Source organism: Leopardus geoffroyi, chromosome X (assembly GCF_018350155.1).
Source record: "Leopardus geoffroyi isolate Oge1 chromosome X, O.geoffroyi_Oge1_pat1.0, whole genome shotgun sequence".
Classification (NCBI taxonomy): Eukaryota; Metazoa; Chordata; class Mammalia; order Carnivora; family Felidae; genus Leopardus; species Leopardus geoffroyi.
The window spans coordinates 46,157,841-46,176,829 of record NC_059343.1 but is presented as its reverse complement, the minus strand read 5'-3'; the positions used below and the strand labels follow the sequence as shown (position 1 = coordinate 46,176,829).

Here is an 18,989-nt window from a genome sequence, read left to right as displayed (position 1 = left end):
GCCAGGGGCAGAGAGAGAGGGAGAGAAAGAGAATCCCAAGCAGGCCCAGCGCTATCAGCGCTGAGCCTAATGTGGGGTTTGAACTCATGAACCCTGAGATCATGATCTGAGCCGAAACCAAGAGTCAGATGCTTAACCCACTGAGCCACCCAGGCGCCCCATAAACATTTTTTTCTAAAACTTTTAACCAGTAGGATTAAAAACAGAAATAAGTGGTATAAATATTAGAAAGAAAGAGTCAGAATTAGCACTATTTGGAGATGATATGGTTGTCTACTTAGATAATCAAAGAGAATAAAAGGGAAAATTATTAGAACTAATAAGAAAATTCAGTGAGATGGCTAGATACAAGATAAATATATACCCAAACCATTAGCTTCTCTGAATAGCAACAATAACTAATTAGAAGACATAATAGAAATAGATTCCATTCACAATAGTAAGACAAAATGATAAAATTACTAGGAATTGACAAGAAACATGAAATACTTCTCCATAGAAAACTAGAAAATTTCATCAAAGGCTGTAAGAAGACTTGAATAGTCAACGATCCTATCCTGTTCCTGGATGCGAAGATTGAATATAGTAAAAATGACAGTTTTTTCCTCAATCTGATCAAAAGTTTCAGTGCATTTCTCACTAAAATTTCAGTGGTATTTTCTTTGGGAATTGGGCAATTGGATTTTAAAGCTCATTTAGAAGAGTAAATGCCCATGAATTACTAAGAAAATTTTGAAAAAGAAGAACAATGAGGGGGAACTTATACAAAATTACCATAAAGCTGCAGAAATTACAATCTTATATCATCACAGAAATAGAGAATAACATACAGGGAACAAAATAGAGAGTTTAGAAACAAAACCAAATATTCATATGGGAATATAATTTATGATTAAAAAACACATTTCAAATTAGTAGGGAGTCAGTAAATGGGATGGGACTATTGGCTACCATTTGGGAAAAAACTAAGTTAAACCTCTGTCTCACATAAAATCAAATACAAAGGATAAAACTGCAAAAGTATCAGAAGACAATACAGAATATTTTTATCATAGTAGGATGGAGAAGCTTTTCTGAGCATGACTTAAGAACCCAGAAGCCATAAAGTAAAGAACAATAATTTTGACTACATTAAAGTTGAGAACTTCTGTGTAGAGAAAGAGACTATACACAAAATTAAAACATAACAGCCTAGGAAAAAGGATTTGGTACATAAACATCAGGCAAAGGTTAAGATCTCTGTTTATATACAAATCATCTCCTGGAAATCAATAAGAAAAAGATGTATACCATCTTTTAGAATAGAGAAATTACATGATTTGGCAATTCAGAGAATAGATATCCATTAGCTGATGAATGAGAAAATAACTAAAACAAGAACAAAGTACCAATTTTAAAGTGCCAAAATTTAAAAGATTGAGGAAACAGAAACACTGTTTCCAGTGAGGAAACAGAATCTCTCATGTTCCATGATTGGAGTGCAAATTGGTACCATTTTTTATGGCACCAATTTGTCAGTTGCCCCCCCCCCCGCCCCCAATCTTAAATGTGGGTATACTTCCAACCTGAGAACCACGTCTTGAAGGTAGATTTCTCTAAGGCTTTACTACTAGATGGTCCTCCAACCAGAGGTCTTTTCTAAAGCATTCAATCCCAACTTTGAGCATAAACCATACTGTGCGACTCTTTATCACATGCCCTTTTAGGATAGCAGTCTCAACCAACTCTTTTTTTTTTTTTTTTATGAAATTTATTGTCAAATTGGTTTCCATACAACACCCAGTGCTCATCCCAACAGGGGCCCTCCTCAATACCCATCACCCACCCACCCCTCCCTCCCACCCCCCATAAACCCCCAGTTTGTTCTCAGTTTTTAGGAGTCTCTTATGTTTTGGCTCCCTCCCTCTCTAACCATTTTTTTTTCCTTCCCCTCCCCCATGGTCTTCTGTTAAGTTTCTCAGGATCCACATAGGAGTGAAAACATATGGAATCTGTCCTTCTCTGTATTACTTATTTCACTTAGCATCACACTCTCCAGTTCCATCCACGTTGCTACAAAAGGCCATATTTCATTCTTTCTCATTGCCACGTAGTATTCCATTGTGTATATAAACCACAATTTCTTTATCCATTCGTCAGTTGATGGACATTTAGGCTCTTTCCATAATTTAGCTATTCTCAACCAACTCTTAATGAAAAGGTTGTATGATGTATGCTTCTCAAAATAAAGGCTGGATTATGTGAGTAGGACTAATCTTTATTTTTAGCCAGTCTATAAAGATGTTAAAGCAACAGAAATAAGTTTTATCTACATTTTAAACAAAATGTGCATTCCTTTGGCCCACCAATTCAACTTTTAGGAACCTATTCTTCAAAACTGCTTCCAGACATACACAAAGATGTTCATTGCAGCATTGTTTATTATAGTAAAACATTAAAACAACCTACATGGCCGTCCACAAGAGAACAGCTTTTCTTTCATGATTCACCCATCCTATTGTATTCACCCATACTCTTACAGATCAAAAGAAAAAGATACATCTCTATATACTGGCATGAAAGTATCTCCAAGACTTATCGCTATAAGAAAAAAAGCAAGTTGGAGCGCCTGGGTGGCTCAGTCAGTTAAGTGTCTGACTTAGGCTCAGGTCATGATCTCACGGTTTGTGAGTTCGAGCCCTGCATCGGGCTCTGTGTTGACAGCTCAGAGCCTGGAGCCTGCTTTGGATTCCGGGTCTCCCTCTCTCTCTGCCCTCCACCACTCAGGCTCTGTCTCTCTCTCTCTCTCAAAAATAAATAAACATTTAAAAAAAAAAAGAAAAAAGCAAGTTGCAGAACATGGTTTGTAGTATTATCCCATTCTTGTAAGGAAAAGAAAATCTGCATAACAACAATGAAAACATGTTATCCACATTCTGTCATAATTTCAAAATTACTGGTCTTTATCCTCGGTCCCATTTATTTGCTTTTACTAACATTTCCTTCTCTATATATACCATTTCCCTACATCCAGCTGTTCAGATCTTGCTTTCCTTTTCATAACTAGCTCAAATACCACCTTATTCATTCAGCAAGATTTGTCCTGCCCACGGTCGGTTAGGCCTTGTGCTGAACCTTGGTGGGATACAGGAATTAGTTGTATCTTGTCCTATCAGGGAGCTCAAGTCTAGAGGGAAGAGACACCTAGACAATGACAACATAGTATGGTTTGGTATGGGACAGAAGTAGGTTCAGAGGGCTTCCTGAGGAAGGGCACCTAACCCCACATGTCCCCTACAGGAGGGGACATGGGTACTGAGGCTTGAAAGAGTGATAGCTTTTCTTCATCCCCCAACCCTGCCAGAAATGGTCTTGCCTACTTTTTTGGCTCTTCCAAGCAAGATGACCTAGTGGGGGAAAGTAGTTGAATTAGTACCTTTCTTTATTTAAATCCAAGTTTGACCACTTACCAACTCTATGACTATGGGCAGGCCATTTAACTTCTGAGCCTCTGTTTCCTCATCTGTGTAATGAGGATAATGCCTACTTACCTCTCAGGGCTGATTGGAGATGGTGCATGTAAAATTCCCGGGTGACTATCAACTCTTGAAGGGCATGCACTACCCATGTCTTGTTTTCCTCATAGCCAAGTATGTAGCATTGGATTGGATTGGATCTAAAAACTTCATGTATCTGAGGATTGTTCCGGATCAAAGAATGGGCCCAACCATAGTGGGGCTTTGAGATGAGAAGCTGAGAGTAGTACATGGGATGGAGGGGGTTACGCTATAAAAAGAGAGAGCCAGGTCTCTGGTCTTGCCATGAAAGGGGACACAGGAGGGAAAAAATGAAGCCATGGTAAGTGGAGCCCAGACAGGGCATTCTGGCCCTGGTTCTTGGCCCTGTTCTACCGATGCCATCTTCCAATCTCATAGTCCAGGGCAGGGAAGCATGGTGGGCCAATACTTGCATTGGTGCCAACACATCTCAATTTCATCCCCAGTTCTTTCACTCACTAGCTGCATGACCATAGACAACTCACTTCACATGTCTGAGCCTAGTTCCTTATCTGTTAAAAGAAACACATAACATCATGGGGTTTATAGATGAGACCAGTTGCTGAATGCATGACACATAATGGGTATTCAAAAAACACGTAGCTGTTATTAGTGTTCATTTCAGTAGATACTTATGGAGTTCTGCTGTAGCCAGGGCCTATGCTGGGTAATGGTTCTTGCCTTCCACAAGTTCCCAGTCAGTTGAGGAGACCAAGGAGAGCTATGATAGAGGGGCTCATGGTGGAGGGGACTGTGGAAGCCCAAAGGAAGGAATTTGGCCGGGTCTAGGACTGCTGCAGGTCAACTCAGACTAAAAGCTGAGTCTTAGGGGCGCCTGGGTGGCGCAGTCGGTTAAGCGTCCGACTTCAGCCAGGTCACGATCTCGCGGTCCCTGAGTTCGAGCCCCGCGTCAGGCTCTGGGCTGATGGCTCAGAGCCTGGAGCCTGTTTCCGATTCTGTGTCTCCCTCTCTCTCTGCCCCTCCCCCGTTCATGCTCTGTCTCTCTCTGTCCCAAAAATAAATAAACGTTGAAAAAAAAAATTAAAAAAAAAAAAAATAAAATAAAAAAAATAAAAGCTGAGTCTTAGAAGATGAGTAAGAGGCGGTCAGGGACAGAAGGGTGAAATGTGGAAGAACCTTTCAGGCAGAAGGAACAGCATATGTAGAAGAACCTAGAAGTTATTGGGTAGGGCCAGAGGTTCTTAACCTGGGTTTCATGGGCTTCCGGTGGTCCATGAACCTCCTGAAGTTGAATGCAAAACATTTTGGGTGTGTACCTACGGGCATTTTTTGTTGGGGAAATGGTCCGTGGCTTTCATTATATGTATAAAGGTCAAGAACCAATGTTGCTAGTGATGAAGTAGCATGTGAGTAGATTCTAAACAGGAGAGAAATTTGGTATAATTTGTGTTTTAGAAACATTGCAGTAGCAGTCAGTATGAGAAATGGATTGTGTGCATGAAGGCCAGCTGGAAGCCCTCAACTGGGGTATTGGCATGGAAGGGAATGGATTTGAGCAGGACTTCTGTTGCAGTACTCCACTGGGCACCAGTCATATAGAAACATTTTAATTTCAAATTATGGAATCTAAAGCCTTTGGGAGTTATTAATGAGATAGACCCAATAGAAGATGAAGGAAAGGGAGGAGACAAGGATGAGTTGGCATTAGCAGAGGTCCAGAGGGACATGAATCCAGGGTAATAGTGCAAGAGGAAAAGGGAATCTCTATTAATGCTTACCCAGCATTCAAAGTCCTTGCTAATTACTAACTTCCATCCTACTCAGTTCTCGGAGATCCTGAGCAACACTGGGGACACTTATTTCTCTATGGTCTTTGAAGAGGAATTACTTCTGGTTTGTGAGTCAGGTTGTTTCCTGAAGAAAGTAGTGTTTGAGCCAATCATTCAGGTCCATAAAGATTCGGAGAGCTAGAGATGGGGGAGGATACTCTGAGTGTGCACACAAAGGCCCAGGGGTGAGAGATAGCGAAACTAAACATGGGAGGGTGCGGAGGTTGGACCTGCCTCCAAACAGCTGTCTGGGGAGTTAAGGCTTCCTCTTTCATGGTAGGCAGCTGGAGAGCAGTGAGCAGTTCTCGAGCAGGCAAGGTGGCATATCTCATCCTTCTAAAAAAACTTTTTCGAAGGAGGGGAAACTAGGGAGGAGGCTGCTGTGGTAATCCAAAAGAGAGATAACTGAAGATAGTGGCCATGGGGACAGAGCAGAGGAGATGGATTTGAGAGGTGATTGGGAGGGTCTTCTACTACTGGAATAGTAGGCTGAATAAATTGTGGGGGTGGAAGGGAGTGGAGATGACAGAGGTTGGAATTCAGAGTGAGTTTCAGTGTTCAGGTCTGGCAATGGAGTCATTCATTCAACAAATATTTATTGAGTGCCAGATGCTGTGCCGGGCATTAGGAATACAGCACCAAACAGAACAGATGGTGGTCCTGATGGATCTTACAGGGGGTGAGAGGGATAATAAATAAATAAACAACTAAATATGTAGAATGTGTCTGGTGGCACACCTAGCTGGGGGACAGTGATCCAGATAGAAGGAACATAGAGCACAAAGTCCCTGAGGCAGGAGTGTGTGTGTTATGTTTGAGAGACAGCAGGACACCAATACGATTGAACAAAGAGTCAACAGGGAGTGAGAGGAGCAGAAGATGAGGAGGCGGAATCAGCAGAATTTGGCAACTGACTTGTTAAGGGAGCAGGAGGAACCTAGCATGACTCCCAGGTGTGTTTTGGGCTTGAGCACCTGGGTGGATAGTGGTGCTTTTCAGGAAGGTGCAAAATGCAGAGGACAGGTTTGCAGTGGTAAGATGCTGAGTTCAGGGTCCCTGTGAGCTCAGAAGGCCTTAAAGACCATCCTGATGGAGTTTCTGGCAAGGATTAGGCTTGATGGGTCTGGGACCCAGGAGAGAGGGGAGGAGATGGGGAGGGTCCTAAGCCATACCTGAAGTTATGCAGTAGAGATTGCTGAGAAAGGGTGTGGAATGGAAGAGAAGAGGATCAGAACTGGGGAAGAGGGACCAACACAGAAGAAATGAGGAGAGGAAGAAGAGATAGGGGTGGTCGGAGAAGTAGGAGGAAAACCAGCAGGCAGTGGGCTCATGGAAGCAGAGGAAGGAAAGAGCCATCCGTGCACAGGAGGGGCCTGTTAAGAGTGGCAAATGTTATAGCTGGTGGAAGTTAGATGCGGGTGGAAGAGAGTCTATTGGCTTTAACCACTAGGAGGTCCTCGACGACCTGGGTAAGAACAGTTTCTATGGCATGGTGGGCGCACCAGGCAGATTGTGGTGGGTTGAAGAGCTCGTGGGAGGTACTGAAGTGGAGATGGCCAGTGTAGATGAATTTCTCAAGAAGTTTAGCTGTGAAGAGGAGAGAGGGACAGTGATTGCTAGAGGGAGATGTGGGGGCAGATAGAGGGTTCTTATTCCCAGATGGGAGAGACTTGAGCTTCTATAAATGTTGGTAAGAAGGAGGCAACAGAGAGAGAGAGAGGGGTTGAGATACAGGAGGGAGAGGGGGTGATTATTGTGGAGGAGGTAGCAGTGGTGGGTTCCAGAGCCCAGGTGGAGGGGCTGGCCTTAAATAGTATAGGGGCCCTCTCTTTCTTACAGAAAAGGAAGGCAGGGGTGGTGGGGTGGAGAAATATGAGGGTGTTGAGCGGGTTGGTGAGAGAAATGCTTCAGTGAAGTTCAGAGCAACAAATGGAGATCCCTGACCAAGGGATGGATGCTGGAGCTAGGAGAGAGCAAGGAATACTTCCGGTTGAGAGTCAGAGAGGACTTCCTGCAGGAAGCAGCATTTAAGCTGGGCTATGATGTTCAGATGGGATTTCCATAGGAAAAGATGTATGCAGAAGGAAGGAGCAGAGTCAGCAAAGGCACAGAGGTGTGAAAAGGTTGGCCATCCTGATGGAATAATGAACAAGCTGATTTGATGAAGGGTGAGATGAGTGAGCCACTGATGATGACAGTAATAATAACAGTTACTATGTAAGAAGCACCAAACCTACCCTGTGGCAGGTGCCTTACGTACTTGAATTCATTTAATCCCACCATGCCCTGTGGAATAGGTGTTTTCCATTTTGCAGATGAGGCAAATTAGTCCTAGAGAAGTGAAGAGGTGGACCCAAGGCCACCCAGCTAGTAGGAGGTGTGGCCAATATTCATACCCAGGTCTGTCTAACTCTAAAGCCCATGCTTTTTCCACCTGACAGGGAAAGCCAGGTGAGGCCATATTGTGGGGGAGCCTTGAATGCCAAGTTGAGGAGTCTGACCTTTATCAAGGAAGCAGTGGGGAGCCAAGGTGGGTGTCTAAGCAGAGACAAGCAAGAAATCTTTGCTTGCAGTCTTTATTAGGAAGGCTGACGGGTCCAAAAGGGGAGAGAGAAGAAGAAATGAGGAGGTGGCTGCAGTGGCAGGCTGAGGGGTTGCAGGGGCCTGACCTGGATGCAAGAGGAGTGAGCGGTGGGACTGGAAGATCGTTTGTTCTTCATGACAGCCTTGAGAGGTGTGGAGTTTTCTCCTTTTATAGATGAGGAATGGGAGCCTCAGAAAGGGGGAGCCGCTTGCCCAGGACTTGAGCTCTGCTTCACGTGGTTTTGCTGACTCAGTGATTCTGTGGAACAATGTGTCACAGGGAGCTTTGAGTATGAAGAGGGTGTGTGTGTGTGCTTGGGTGCCTGTGTGCATGTATGTGTGTACGTTCACGTGTGTGTGCTTGTCTGTCTGTCACCTGGACAGCAGTGCCTTCCCTTGCCTGTCCTCTTTCCTTCTCATTTCTTCCCAATCCTCCAGTTTCCTGGATTCCATACTTACCACCTCTCTTGAGCCAAGGGGTCTGGGAGTGGGGTGATACTGTTTCACTGGCTATCTCCAGAGGATCAGCCTTTTCATTCCCAAGGCACCTGGACCTCCTCAGCCCTACTGTCTGTCCATCCCCCATCCAAAAAAACTGTAGCCCAGCTCCAGTGATGGCCCCCTAGTACCCTGCGGACAGGCGCTTGTTCCTGCAATGACTCCTCCCTGCCACTGTGGCACTACAGTGTGGGTGCAAATGGCCACCTTGGGAATTAGATTCAGTTCATGAGCAGTTAACAATAACCACCACCATGTTCTTATTGCTCTTATTTGCCAGGCAGTTGATGTATGTTCCAGTCCTTGCAACAATCATGTGGGGTTAGCATCATGAGCCCCATTTTTACAGATGAGGAAACTAGGCTTCAAGAGGGGCAATAATATGCCTGGGCACATAGCCTGGAAGCACTTGTAAAGCTGGCATTGGAACCCTGGTCTGTTGGCTTCCAAAGCTGTGGGCTTTCCATACTCCATTTCTAAGCATCTCCAATTTGCCTGACTCCGAGCCTTCAGGAAATACAAATCTTTGTCCTTCAAGGGCAGGGTGGATTTCTCAAGATAGTGCCAAGTTCACCTAAAGGACCTCGTGGGATGAGTCTGGGACTTGGAACTCTAAGAACTCTGGGTTGAAATCCTGACTCTACCACTCACCCAGCTATGTGACCTTGGGCAGGTTATCCAACCTCTCTGAACTTCAATTCCTTTGTCTCTAAAATGTTGCAGTGTTGTTGCAAGGGTTAAATGAGATGATGTGTGCAAAGAGCCAGCACCCAAGCAGGTTGCTGCTATTTATATTCAAATGTAGGTTGGGCACCTGTCAGGTCAGAAATGGAATTTGTATACTCTGGGCCTGACCTTAAATGAGCCTGGCTTGGGGGGGGGGGGCTCTCAAAGGCTCTTTGGAGACTGAGTTGGGTGTGGCCATAGATCATCTGCCATACTGGCCTCCCCATTCAGACCCCGTCCTAGCCCCACCACCCTGGTTCCAGCCATTCATGTATCTCCCCTGCTCTGCAAACTAATGCCTCTGCCTCTCTCTGTCACCCACCTGCCTGTGGCCTCTACCCTGCCCTTCCTGGCCCCAGGGAAGAGGAGGAGGAGGAGGAGACTGAGGAAGAGGAAGAGGAAGACGCTCATCAGTTCTGCTGTCCGGCCTCCGAGTGCAGTAGTCCCTCCTCTCGGTAACTGAGAGGACAAGGGTCATTTTCTATGCAGAAGCAAAAGCCTTAACCAGCCCCCCAACCTGCCCTGCCCAGGACCCCCCATGGGACCCTGTCCCTGCTTCAGGATAGGCAAGCCTCGTGCCCCTTCCTCCCCCACCTCCTTCTTGCAACTCCCCCGTCCCCCCACTGCTGCCTCCCCTGGACTCCAGCCCCTGAATTATAAAGGCTGGAGCCCTAGGTCTGACTAAAATGTGGGAGCAGTAGAGCTTGGAGCTTGAAGCTTGGAACCTGGACCCTCCCGTACCCACACCCCACTTCCCAGGCACCCTGGAGCCTGCCACTCCTGGAGAGGTCTCCAAATGACATCCCAAGGACCTACCTCTGTCCTCTGTGAGCACAAACAGAGATGCAGGGTGCCTAGGGCTCAGAGGACCAGATGGGGGCGGGACCCAGCCTGCCTAGTTCCCCATTGCTCCCTCGCTGGTTCCCTCGCTGTGGCCATTGCTGCCATCTCCACTGCTTGAAGGCCTTGCCCTGTGCCCTCTGCCACTCCCATAGTGCTCTGTAAATATGATCAGGATGAAAGGGCTTTCAGAGTGCGGGTGTTGCTGTGTACAAAGGAATTTCCATCAATAAAAGCTGATCTCTTCTCTCTGTCTGATGTATGTTCCACCCCACCCCCACTTCCCTCTCCTCATCCCCACCAGGGCCTTACCTTCTTTCCTATCCAGGGCTGGGAACAGGCCTGGGAGAGAGAGTAGGGTCTGATTCTTGGTATTGTCAATACCCAAAAGGCACTCAATAAATGAAAGAATGGTGTGGCACTCTCACCACAGGCAAGTCTGCTGCCTTCTCCAGTCAGTCAGCCTGAGGCAGCATGGGCCGGCCAACCTGGACATGTTGCTTGGCCCCTCTGCTACCTAGTTTCCACCCCACCCCATGTGTAAAAGGAGGAGGGAGGTTGGACCAGAGGATCTCCAAGGGTTCCTCCAGCTCTGACATTCTGTCAATCTGAGATGCTAGAATTTTAAGAAACTGTGATTATATGGACTTAAAATATGATAATTCAGTGACACATTCCATGCAATTCTGTGGTTTCTATTTCTACAACTCTGTGATTTGGGGATTCTCCAATCCTGTGGTTTTAAGATTTCATGATTCTGTTATTAAAAAATTCTGATAATATGATTTTAATATTCTGTGATGGTTAAGAGTCCTCGATTCTGTACTTTCAAGGTTCTGATTCTACAACTTTCGGGATCTCTGAGTCTAAGGGGAAGCCATTTCCTCCAGATGCAATGACCCTAAATATATCCTGCACCTTCCAGAAGCTGGTTCTAAGCATCCCTGGAAGCTGTTGGCAGGAGGGTGGAAGGTATCCTTTATGGACGGTGGGACCCACACATTCCATAATGTGTCTGTGTTGGGAGCAAAGTCAAGAGACACCCTCCGCCCCAAGTGGGCTCATACCCCGGCTTTCCCTTTCTAAGCCTTTGGCATTGAACAAAACTGAGTTTACCTTGGTTCTCCCACTTAACTATCTGTGTAATCTTGAGCAAATATTTTCTTCTCCTTGAGCTTCATTTTCCTCACGAGTACAGTGAGAATATATCTATCTCTGTGGGTTGTCATGAAGATTAGCAAGAAAACACTAGGAACCCAGCATAAGGTGTGATGCACAGTTGGACAAGTGTGCAGTGGCTGGTGGCTCTTGCTTTGATTAAGGTGCAGGTGAGAGTTCCTCCTCTCCTTTCTTTCAGCACCCCCCTCCTTCAGCGTCCCCTCACCTTGTTCCCTCACTCATTGTTTCACTCAACCACTCAAGTCATCTACTCATTTACTCATCCAAATTCTAATTTATTTCTCCCCTCCCTCTGTCCCTTACTCTGCCCTTCCCTCTCTCTCTTCCCCTCTCCCTCCTTCACTCGTCCAGAAAGCATTGTTTGAGCATCTAACTGTGGGAAAGACTTCACGCTTAATACTGTGAGGGATCCAGTGGAAGGAAGGAAGACAGTGGCTGTGTTTTCCATAAGATCTCCACCTCCCAGGGGAGAGGAGAAATTCCTTTGGAAAAGTAGGCAGGGTGTGAAGGGCAGAAATGTTGGAGTAGATATGGCTTCACTAATGAGCAAACTATGTTCCTGGTGCAAAGAGGAGGGGGTATGTCAAGGTGGGCTGGGGAGGATTGTAGTGTCTAGGAGGGCTTGCTGGAGGAGGAAGGGCAAGAATAGAAGACTCAGAAGGGTTTGAATGGGTGGTAGATGTGAAGAGGCATCACAGGAGACACAGCATGGACAGAAACCTGGTGGAGAGCTCCAGGGTTGTGCTGGTGAGTTGGGGAATAGTGTGTAGATCTGTTCCACTGGCTCTCCAGGGCGTGTGAGTCTAGATGACCTGTGGTGGCTGGAGAAGAGACCATTCTACCCTTTATCTGATTGGAGATAGAAGGAAGTGAAGAGGGGCGAGGATTCAACTAAATGGAGGGAGAGGGCAAGTCAAGGTCAGATGATCGTTGTGGGAGCCGAGGAGGTGTAGACTCCTATGTAGACAACTGAATTGGCTGAGGGCCTGGGCTGTGGGAAGAGGGAAGGTTTCTCTCAGTTGTGAGGGAAACGTGTGTGCCTGTGCATATGTGTGCATGACTTTATGTGCAGCAGGCAGGTGGATCAGTAGTGAGAAACTGTGCACTGTTGTGTATCTAAGGGAATGTGATGGTATAAGGAATTCTGAGTGTGTGTGTGTGTGTGTGTGTGTGTGTGTGTGTGTGGTTATTTGTGTGAGGTGGTGACTTTCTACGCCTGGCAGGCTCTCTGTGTGTGCGTGGTAGAGATAATCATGAGACTGGGCGTGGGTGGCTTTTGAGCATGTGGGGCTATGGCTTTTAGGGTGACAGTTGCCAGGCAGGATGGTCACACACACTCAGACACACACGACTGCCACCTGACTTAGGGGACCAAGGTGGCTGGTGAGCACATGCTGGTGTGCTGGGCCCTGGCCTGGGCATGCCAGGTCCACAGAGGTGAATCATACCAGGCCACTGCCTTTGGGAGACAGGAGCAGGAAGGGAACAGACACTTCAAGAGAGTAGCTTGAAGTTAGCTGCTGATAAGGATCATCTGTGACATGACTGTGCACAAGACACAGAGTGGGGAGTAGCTTACCCTGTCAACCTCTACGGCGGGGTGTGTAGACATGAGTCAGAATTGGCTTCCCAGGAGGGCTCACCTTCTCAGAGTGCTGCAAGATGCAGAGGAGCTCACCCAGACCAATGAAGTCTGGGGCGAAGGGGAGAGGGAACAAGGAAGAAGAAACGAAGAGTACGAACAAAGGCACTGTGCTCACATAGCGTAGGAAGTGCAAGTAGCCTGCTGTTGCCCAGCTGTTGTCTAGGAGCTTAAAGGTGCAGGGGTTGGCGGGGGGCAGCTGGACAGATTCAAGGGGATTCTGAAACTAAAAAGTGGGACACTGGCCTGGAAGGTAGGGGATTTTGGTTCTCATTCTTTGCGACCCTGGGCATGCCACTTTGACTTTCTGAGCCCGAGTTTGGATCTGTGGGATTGCATGGTTCATAGAGTCCATCTCTGTTCTGTTGGCTCTTCTACCCTTGGCCAGTCTAACCCATGACTCACAGTTCTCAAAGTCAGGTGCTTCTTCCATCTAACCTCAGTCTTTCCTGCTTCCTCCCAGGTGGCTTCTTCTCACACTCCACAAATATTTACCCAGCATCTGGCCCTGTGCGTATCATTGTGGGAAGGTGTAGGGAGCTGGAGAATGCAGACTAGACCTGGGAGGGGCAGTTCAGAGCAGAGAGAGGGTGGTTAAGAACACCTTAATTTGTTGATTTGGCTCCTGGCTCCACCACTGCTGAGCTTTGAGACTTTGGGCAAGTTACTTCATCTCTCTGTACTTCGGTTTCCTCATCTGTTATCTCCTTCAGGGAGAACAACCCAGACCTTGCAAAGTTGCTAGGCCTAACAAAAAGTAGATACTTGGTAAATGACAACAATTATTTTTAGGGCTGCAAAGAAGCAGATCTGGGATTCAAACCTGGGTCTGTGTGCTCCCAAGCCTGTGTTTGCCCACTCTCTCCCCAGTCAGTCCCTTTGATGGCCTCCTCCCCTACCAGCCCCTGTGCCAAGCCAGGTTGGCCCAGGTTTGGATTCTCCATGGCAGTGGGATTGAGCAGTAGAAACAGCTTGCAGAAGAGCCATCAGAGGAGACAGAGGTGATTGGGGTCCCTCTGCCCATCTGCCCCACCCACCCCTTTGTCTGGCGTCCTTGCCTGTCTTTCTCCAAGGCCCAAAGAAAGCCCCTGCCCTCATCTAGGTGCGCTGACTTCCTCATCTTGTTTTCTTGTCTCTCACTTCAGGTCCCCTCACTGCCCCCCACCCCGCCTTTCCAGCCTAAGTTGTCATGGGAATAGTCCTCAGCATCCCTAGCTTCCTCTTGCCCTCATCTTATAGTATCCATAGCAACAGCCCCCATTCATTTCCATGGCAACTGCATCCTGATCCCATCCCCTGCTGGCTGCCTAGCTCTGGGCAGTGCCAATAAAGAGAAGGAGGGAGAGAGACCTCCCATTAGGAACAGCATCTGGGGAGAGTCAGTGCCCCACACCATGGGAAGGCCACCCCAAATCCCTACAGAATATCCTACCCTGCTTCTCCCTATCTTAGTGCCTTGGCTCACAAAGTCACTCACTTCTACCAGCTCCTCCTAGGCAAGGCCCTGGTCAACAGCTTCCTCCTCCAGGAAGCCTTTATAAAAGGCAGCAAGGGAACTAATACAGGCTCTGGGCTTTGGATTCCTGTTCTGCCACTTGCTAGCTCTGAGACCTTTGGCTGTTACTTTCCCCCTCAGAACCTTTTTCCTCACCTGCAAAGTAGGAATACTAATTCTTCCTTCATGTTTGTCATGCAGATTAAATAATGTGTGGAAAATGCCTGACACAGGGAAGGTGCACTGTGAGTGTGAGTTTATTTTTATTCTGCTCAGCCACCCCCAAGCAGAAGGAATCTCTCTCCTGAGCTCCCCCAGCACTTCCTCTGTTCCCCAGCCTTAAGGACTTTCAGCTTTGTACTGTGATTATTTGTATAATGTAGTTTATTTCCCCTGATGCAGAGGATGCTCTCCAGTTTCCCCCACAGAATAGCCCAGAAGACAGTGCACACGTGTTTTGTGTGTGTGTGTGTTCTTATATTCTTTGCCCCTGACTGGGAGGAGTCCAGAGGTGGGGGAGCGGGGTCCCCCAGGCCCTTTCAGAAGTCCAGGAAGCCAAAGAGGGAATTGCATTTCCTCTAGCCCTACGCAGAAGAGAAACAGGTGCAGAGAGGTAAAGGGACGTGCCTGGGCTCATACAGCTGGTAAATGGCAGTCAAGACCTGAACCTAGGCCTGCCCAGCTTTTACTGTATGGTGTGTGTGTGTGTGTGTGTGTGTGTGTGTGTGTGTGTGTGCACACGCACACACACACATATGAGGAAGAGAAGAGAGATTTTCCATGTGATCAGCATGCCCTTTGGTGTTTTGGGGGACCCTGAGTAAAGGGATTCCACATCCTCAGGTGCTATTTCTTCAACAGTACGTATGATGTCAGGGGCAACACCCTCAAGCACTGTCCTTTTTGCCAGGCCCTCTTGGGGGAAGCTGTGCTGACAGTCTGACCTCCCTGCCCCTATTCCCTTTGCACGAGAGTTGGGGGCCATCTCTGAAGGGAGGAATTGCCAAAGAGTGAAGACCTGGGGGCGACATGGAGCCAGAAGTGGGGAGAGGCAATGAGATGTCATGAAAAGACAGCCTGGGCCCTGTGTTTGCATCCTGACTTTCTCACCTAATAACTGTGTGACCTTGAGCAAGTTTCTATCACCTCTCTGAGCCTCAGTGTCCTCATCTATAACATGGAGCTAATGGTGTCTGCCTCGAAACATTTTGAGGATTCAATGAACTCATTAATGCTCTTGCCCTAGGGATAGAGGTGACCATAAGGCCCTATGGCAGCAGAGGAAGGACCTGAAAGCCAACATGTGTGGAGTGGGCAGGTGGGCATGGAAGAGCACACCTGAGCTAAATGTTGAAGGGTGAGCAGGGCATAGCCAGGTTGAAGTAATGGGGCAGAGGAATATGAAGCAGGGGTCAGGTCAGCAGAACCATCCATGGCTCTGGTGAGGAAGTTAGACGTTATCCTATGGATGATGATTCCTATGAAACCTAAGTTAGATCACGTCCCTCCTCAGCTCATCTCAATCAGAGTGAAAAAGTCAAAGTCTTTATCATGGGCTTAATGCCATTCATGATTTGGCCCCCATTACCTCTCTGATCTTACCTCTCTATCACTCTCCCCTCATCCACTTTGCTCCAGCTACACTGGCTTCCTTACTGTTTCTCAAACATGGCAGGTGCCATTCAACTCTATATCTTTTCACTAGCTCTACCTTCTGTCTGGACTGCTTTTCCCTCAAGTGACCACAGAGCTCACTCCCTCACTTCCATCGGGGCTCAGCTTATATGCCACTTCTTCAAGAAGACCTTCCCTGACCACAATATCGAAAACAGCACTTTTTATCCCTCTGTTGTATTTTCCTTCCTAGCACTTCTCCCTACCTGAAAGGACAGTATGTATTTAAAAAAATTTTTTTAAGTTTATATATTTTTGAGAGAGAGACAGAGACAGCATGAACAGGGGAGGGGGAGAGAGAGAGAGAGAGAGAGAGAGAGAGAGAGAATCCCAAACAGGCTCCACACTGCCAGCACAGAGCCTGATGGGGGGCTTGAACTCACAAAACTGTGAGGTCAAGACCTGAGCCGAGACTGAGAGTCAGATGCTTAACCAACTGAGCCACCCAGGCGCCCCAACAGTATGTATTTATAGTCTGCTTCTCTCACTAGAATGTCACCTCCCCAGGGAACACATCTTATGTATTTTACCCACTATTTTATTTCTGGCACCTAGCATTGTGCCTGGTGCATAGAAAATGCTCAATTATTCGTTGAATGAATTATGAGGAGCTGTGGAAGGGTTTTAGTGGGAGCACAAAATGGTCAAAGCTGTACTTTGGAGAGCTCTCTCTGGCCGCAGGATAGAGAATGGATTGGAAGAAGACACTGGAGAGGGAGGTCAAGGCTCAGGTGGGAGGATCTATTAGCATAGCCACCATGGCCCATTCATTGACTCCTTCACTCCAGAAGCTTTTAGCTACTCTGTTCCCGGCCTTGTGCTCTGTGCTGGCTAGGAGATTACCAAAGTCTCTTCCTGTGCTGGGAACACAAATAGTTGTCATACTTTGCCAAAGCTAACCTGCACCATAAAAAGAAGGACAGACATGTGCTGTGTGTGGGAGCTCTGCACAGGACCAGCAATAATTTCTGGCTGGAGGTGGGCTTCAGGAGGGCTTCTTGTGGTGGCATATGACCTGAATCTTGATAGAAGTAGGGTGTGGGGGGATTTCTCAGATTGCAGATGGCAGAAATGATAGGGGCTGTATTCCAGGCAGAAGGTACTGTATGAGCAGTTTTGGAGGTGGAAAGCAGAGGAGTATTTGGGAGAAACAGGATCTGGGCCAGGCTGGAGGGAAGGGTAGATGGGATGGGGGCTGGCAGCTAAGCTTGCAGTATGGCTTAATATTGAAGAGTGTGAGCTCTGGAGACCGACCGCCTGGATTTGAATCCTGGGTCTATCATTAATAGCTGTGTGACCATTGATAAGTTACTTAACCTCTCTGAGCCCCAGTTTCTTTATGTATAAAATGAAGATAAATCACAATACCTATCTCATAGGGTTCTTTTGGACAGTAAACAGGTTATGAAATGTGAAGTGGTAAGCACAGTGCCTGACATGCTAAGCACTCTATAAGCATTAGCTATGGTATCTTTGAGAATTCTCAAATGCCAGAATAAGGAACTTGGGCTATCTCTTGTGGACAGTGGGAGCTATAGATGGTTCATGAACCGAGGAGACAATTGAGGAAACCTGGGTTTGAGCTGTGTGCTGAGAGGGAGAGTTTTGAGAGGTTGCTGGGCAGTATCCTGCAGTCCTGAGTGAGGTGGAGACAAGCACCTTAGATGCCTGGGTTGGTGGGGGGAGCGCTGGGCCAGGTCTGACCCCCCAAAGTGGACTTCACAAGGCCCTGAGGCCCAGGAGGAGAGAGTATTTGGGGTAGAGGGCAGTTCCCCAGTCTGTTTCTGCCTTGCTCCTGGCAGTGTTATAGACTGACGTTGGGAGGATGGAGGTTGAATGGTGGGTGGGAGGCTCCACTAGGGGTGGAAAGGAGCTCTCCCCCTGCAGCCCAGGACCCAGCCTGGTGGGTGGGTACAGCCTCCCCACTGCACCCCTGAGTGCTCTCCTGCAAGGCTGGAAGGTCTGTTGCAGCTCAAGCTCCCATATTGGTAGGGAGTCCCTTTACATCCACCCCAGCTTGCCCTGCCCTGTGCCCTGGCCTCTGCCAAGTAGGGGTTGGGGAGTGGCCCCTTAACCCTTTCCAACCAAGGGCCCCTTCAACCATGTGCCTGCCCAAACCAGACCATTCATTCCCTGGGCCCCAGCCACACCCATTCCCCCCACAACCCCCATGCTTCACCCACCTGTCCTTCCCCTCCCGACCTCCTTCCCCCATTTTCCCCACCTCTGTGGTTCCTCACCTTGCCCGCTAGGCTCAGGGCACCTGGGCTCTGCCGCCACCTGGGTTCCCTGGCAGCCTGGTTGCCATGGCACCATGGGAGCAGGTCTGGCAGAACAACAGCTCTGAGTAACCAGGGCAGGCAAGGCCCAGTGCCCAGCTCCTGCCAGTCTTCAACCTTGAGACTCTTGCCCTCCCCTCCCCCAGCTGAGCAGAGGAGGCCATGAGGAGAAAAAAGAAGTTGCCCCGCAGGGCAGCTCTTTACCTGTGAGGATGCTGAATGGGAGGTGCCTCCCACTGTCTGGGAGCCTGAGCCCTTGCAGACAGGGAACCCTGGGAACTGGCTAGACCAGAGTCCAGGCAGCTGAGGGCAGGGGCGGGGCTATAGGGGGTCGGGCTAGGCAGGGGAGGGGTGAGTGTGGAGGTGCAGGATGCAGGAGTGGGTCCCAGGCCTGGGGTCAGGGCTGATCTGGGTGGTGCTGGGGGATCAGGCTGGGAAGGAAACCACAGCATGCAGTGTTGGGGACAGAGCCATGAGGGGCTAGAGCTGAGAGGGATGGGACTGTGAGGGAACTGGTCCATCAAGGGAAGGAAGGTTTGGGGATGGAATTGTTAGGGGCCAGCACTATTAGAAAAAGGTACATGACTGGACAAGACTGGGAGGGAACCAGTCTGGGGATAAGGCTGTGGAGGGGACGTGACTATGAAGGGACCAGGTGTGAGGGGTGAGTAGGACTGGGGACAAGCCTGTGAGAAGACCCGACCTTGAGGTAAAGGAGTCTAAGAGGCCGGAGCTGTGAGTGGTGGG

At 48.1% G+C, this 18,989-nt stretch overlaps 1 protein-coding gene across 9 annotated transcripts in view; it reads left to right on the top strand.

The window, feature by feature from the left end:
• Positions 1-18,989, top strand: part of IQSEC2 (IQ motif and Sec7 domain ArfGEF 2) — a 78,564-nt gene that overhangs the window by 39,443 nt on the left and 20,132 nt on the right. The window lies entirely within an intron of this gene.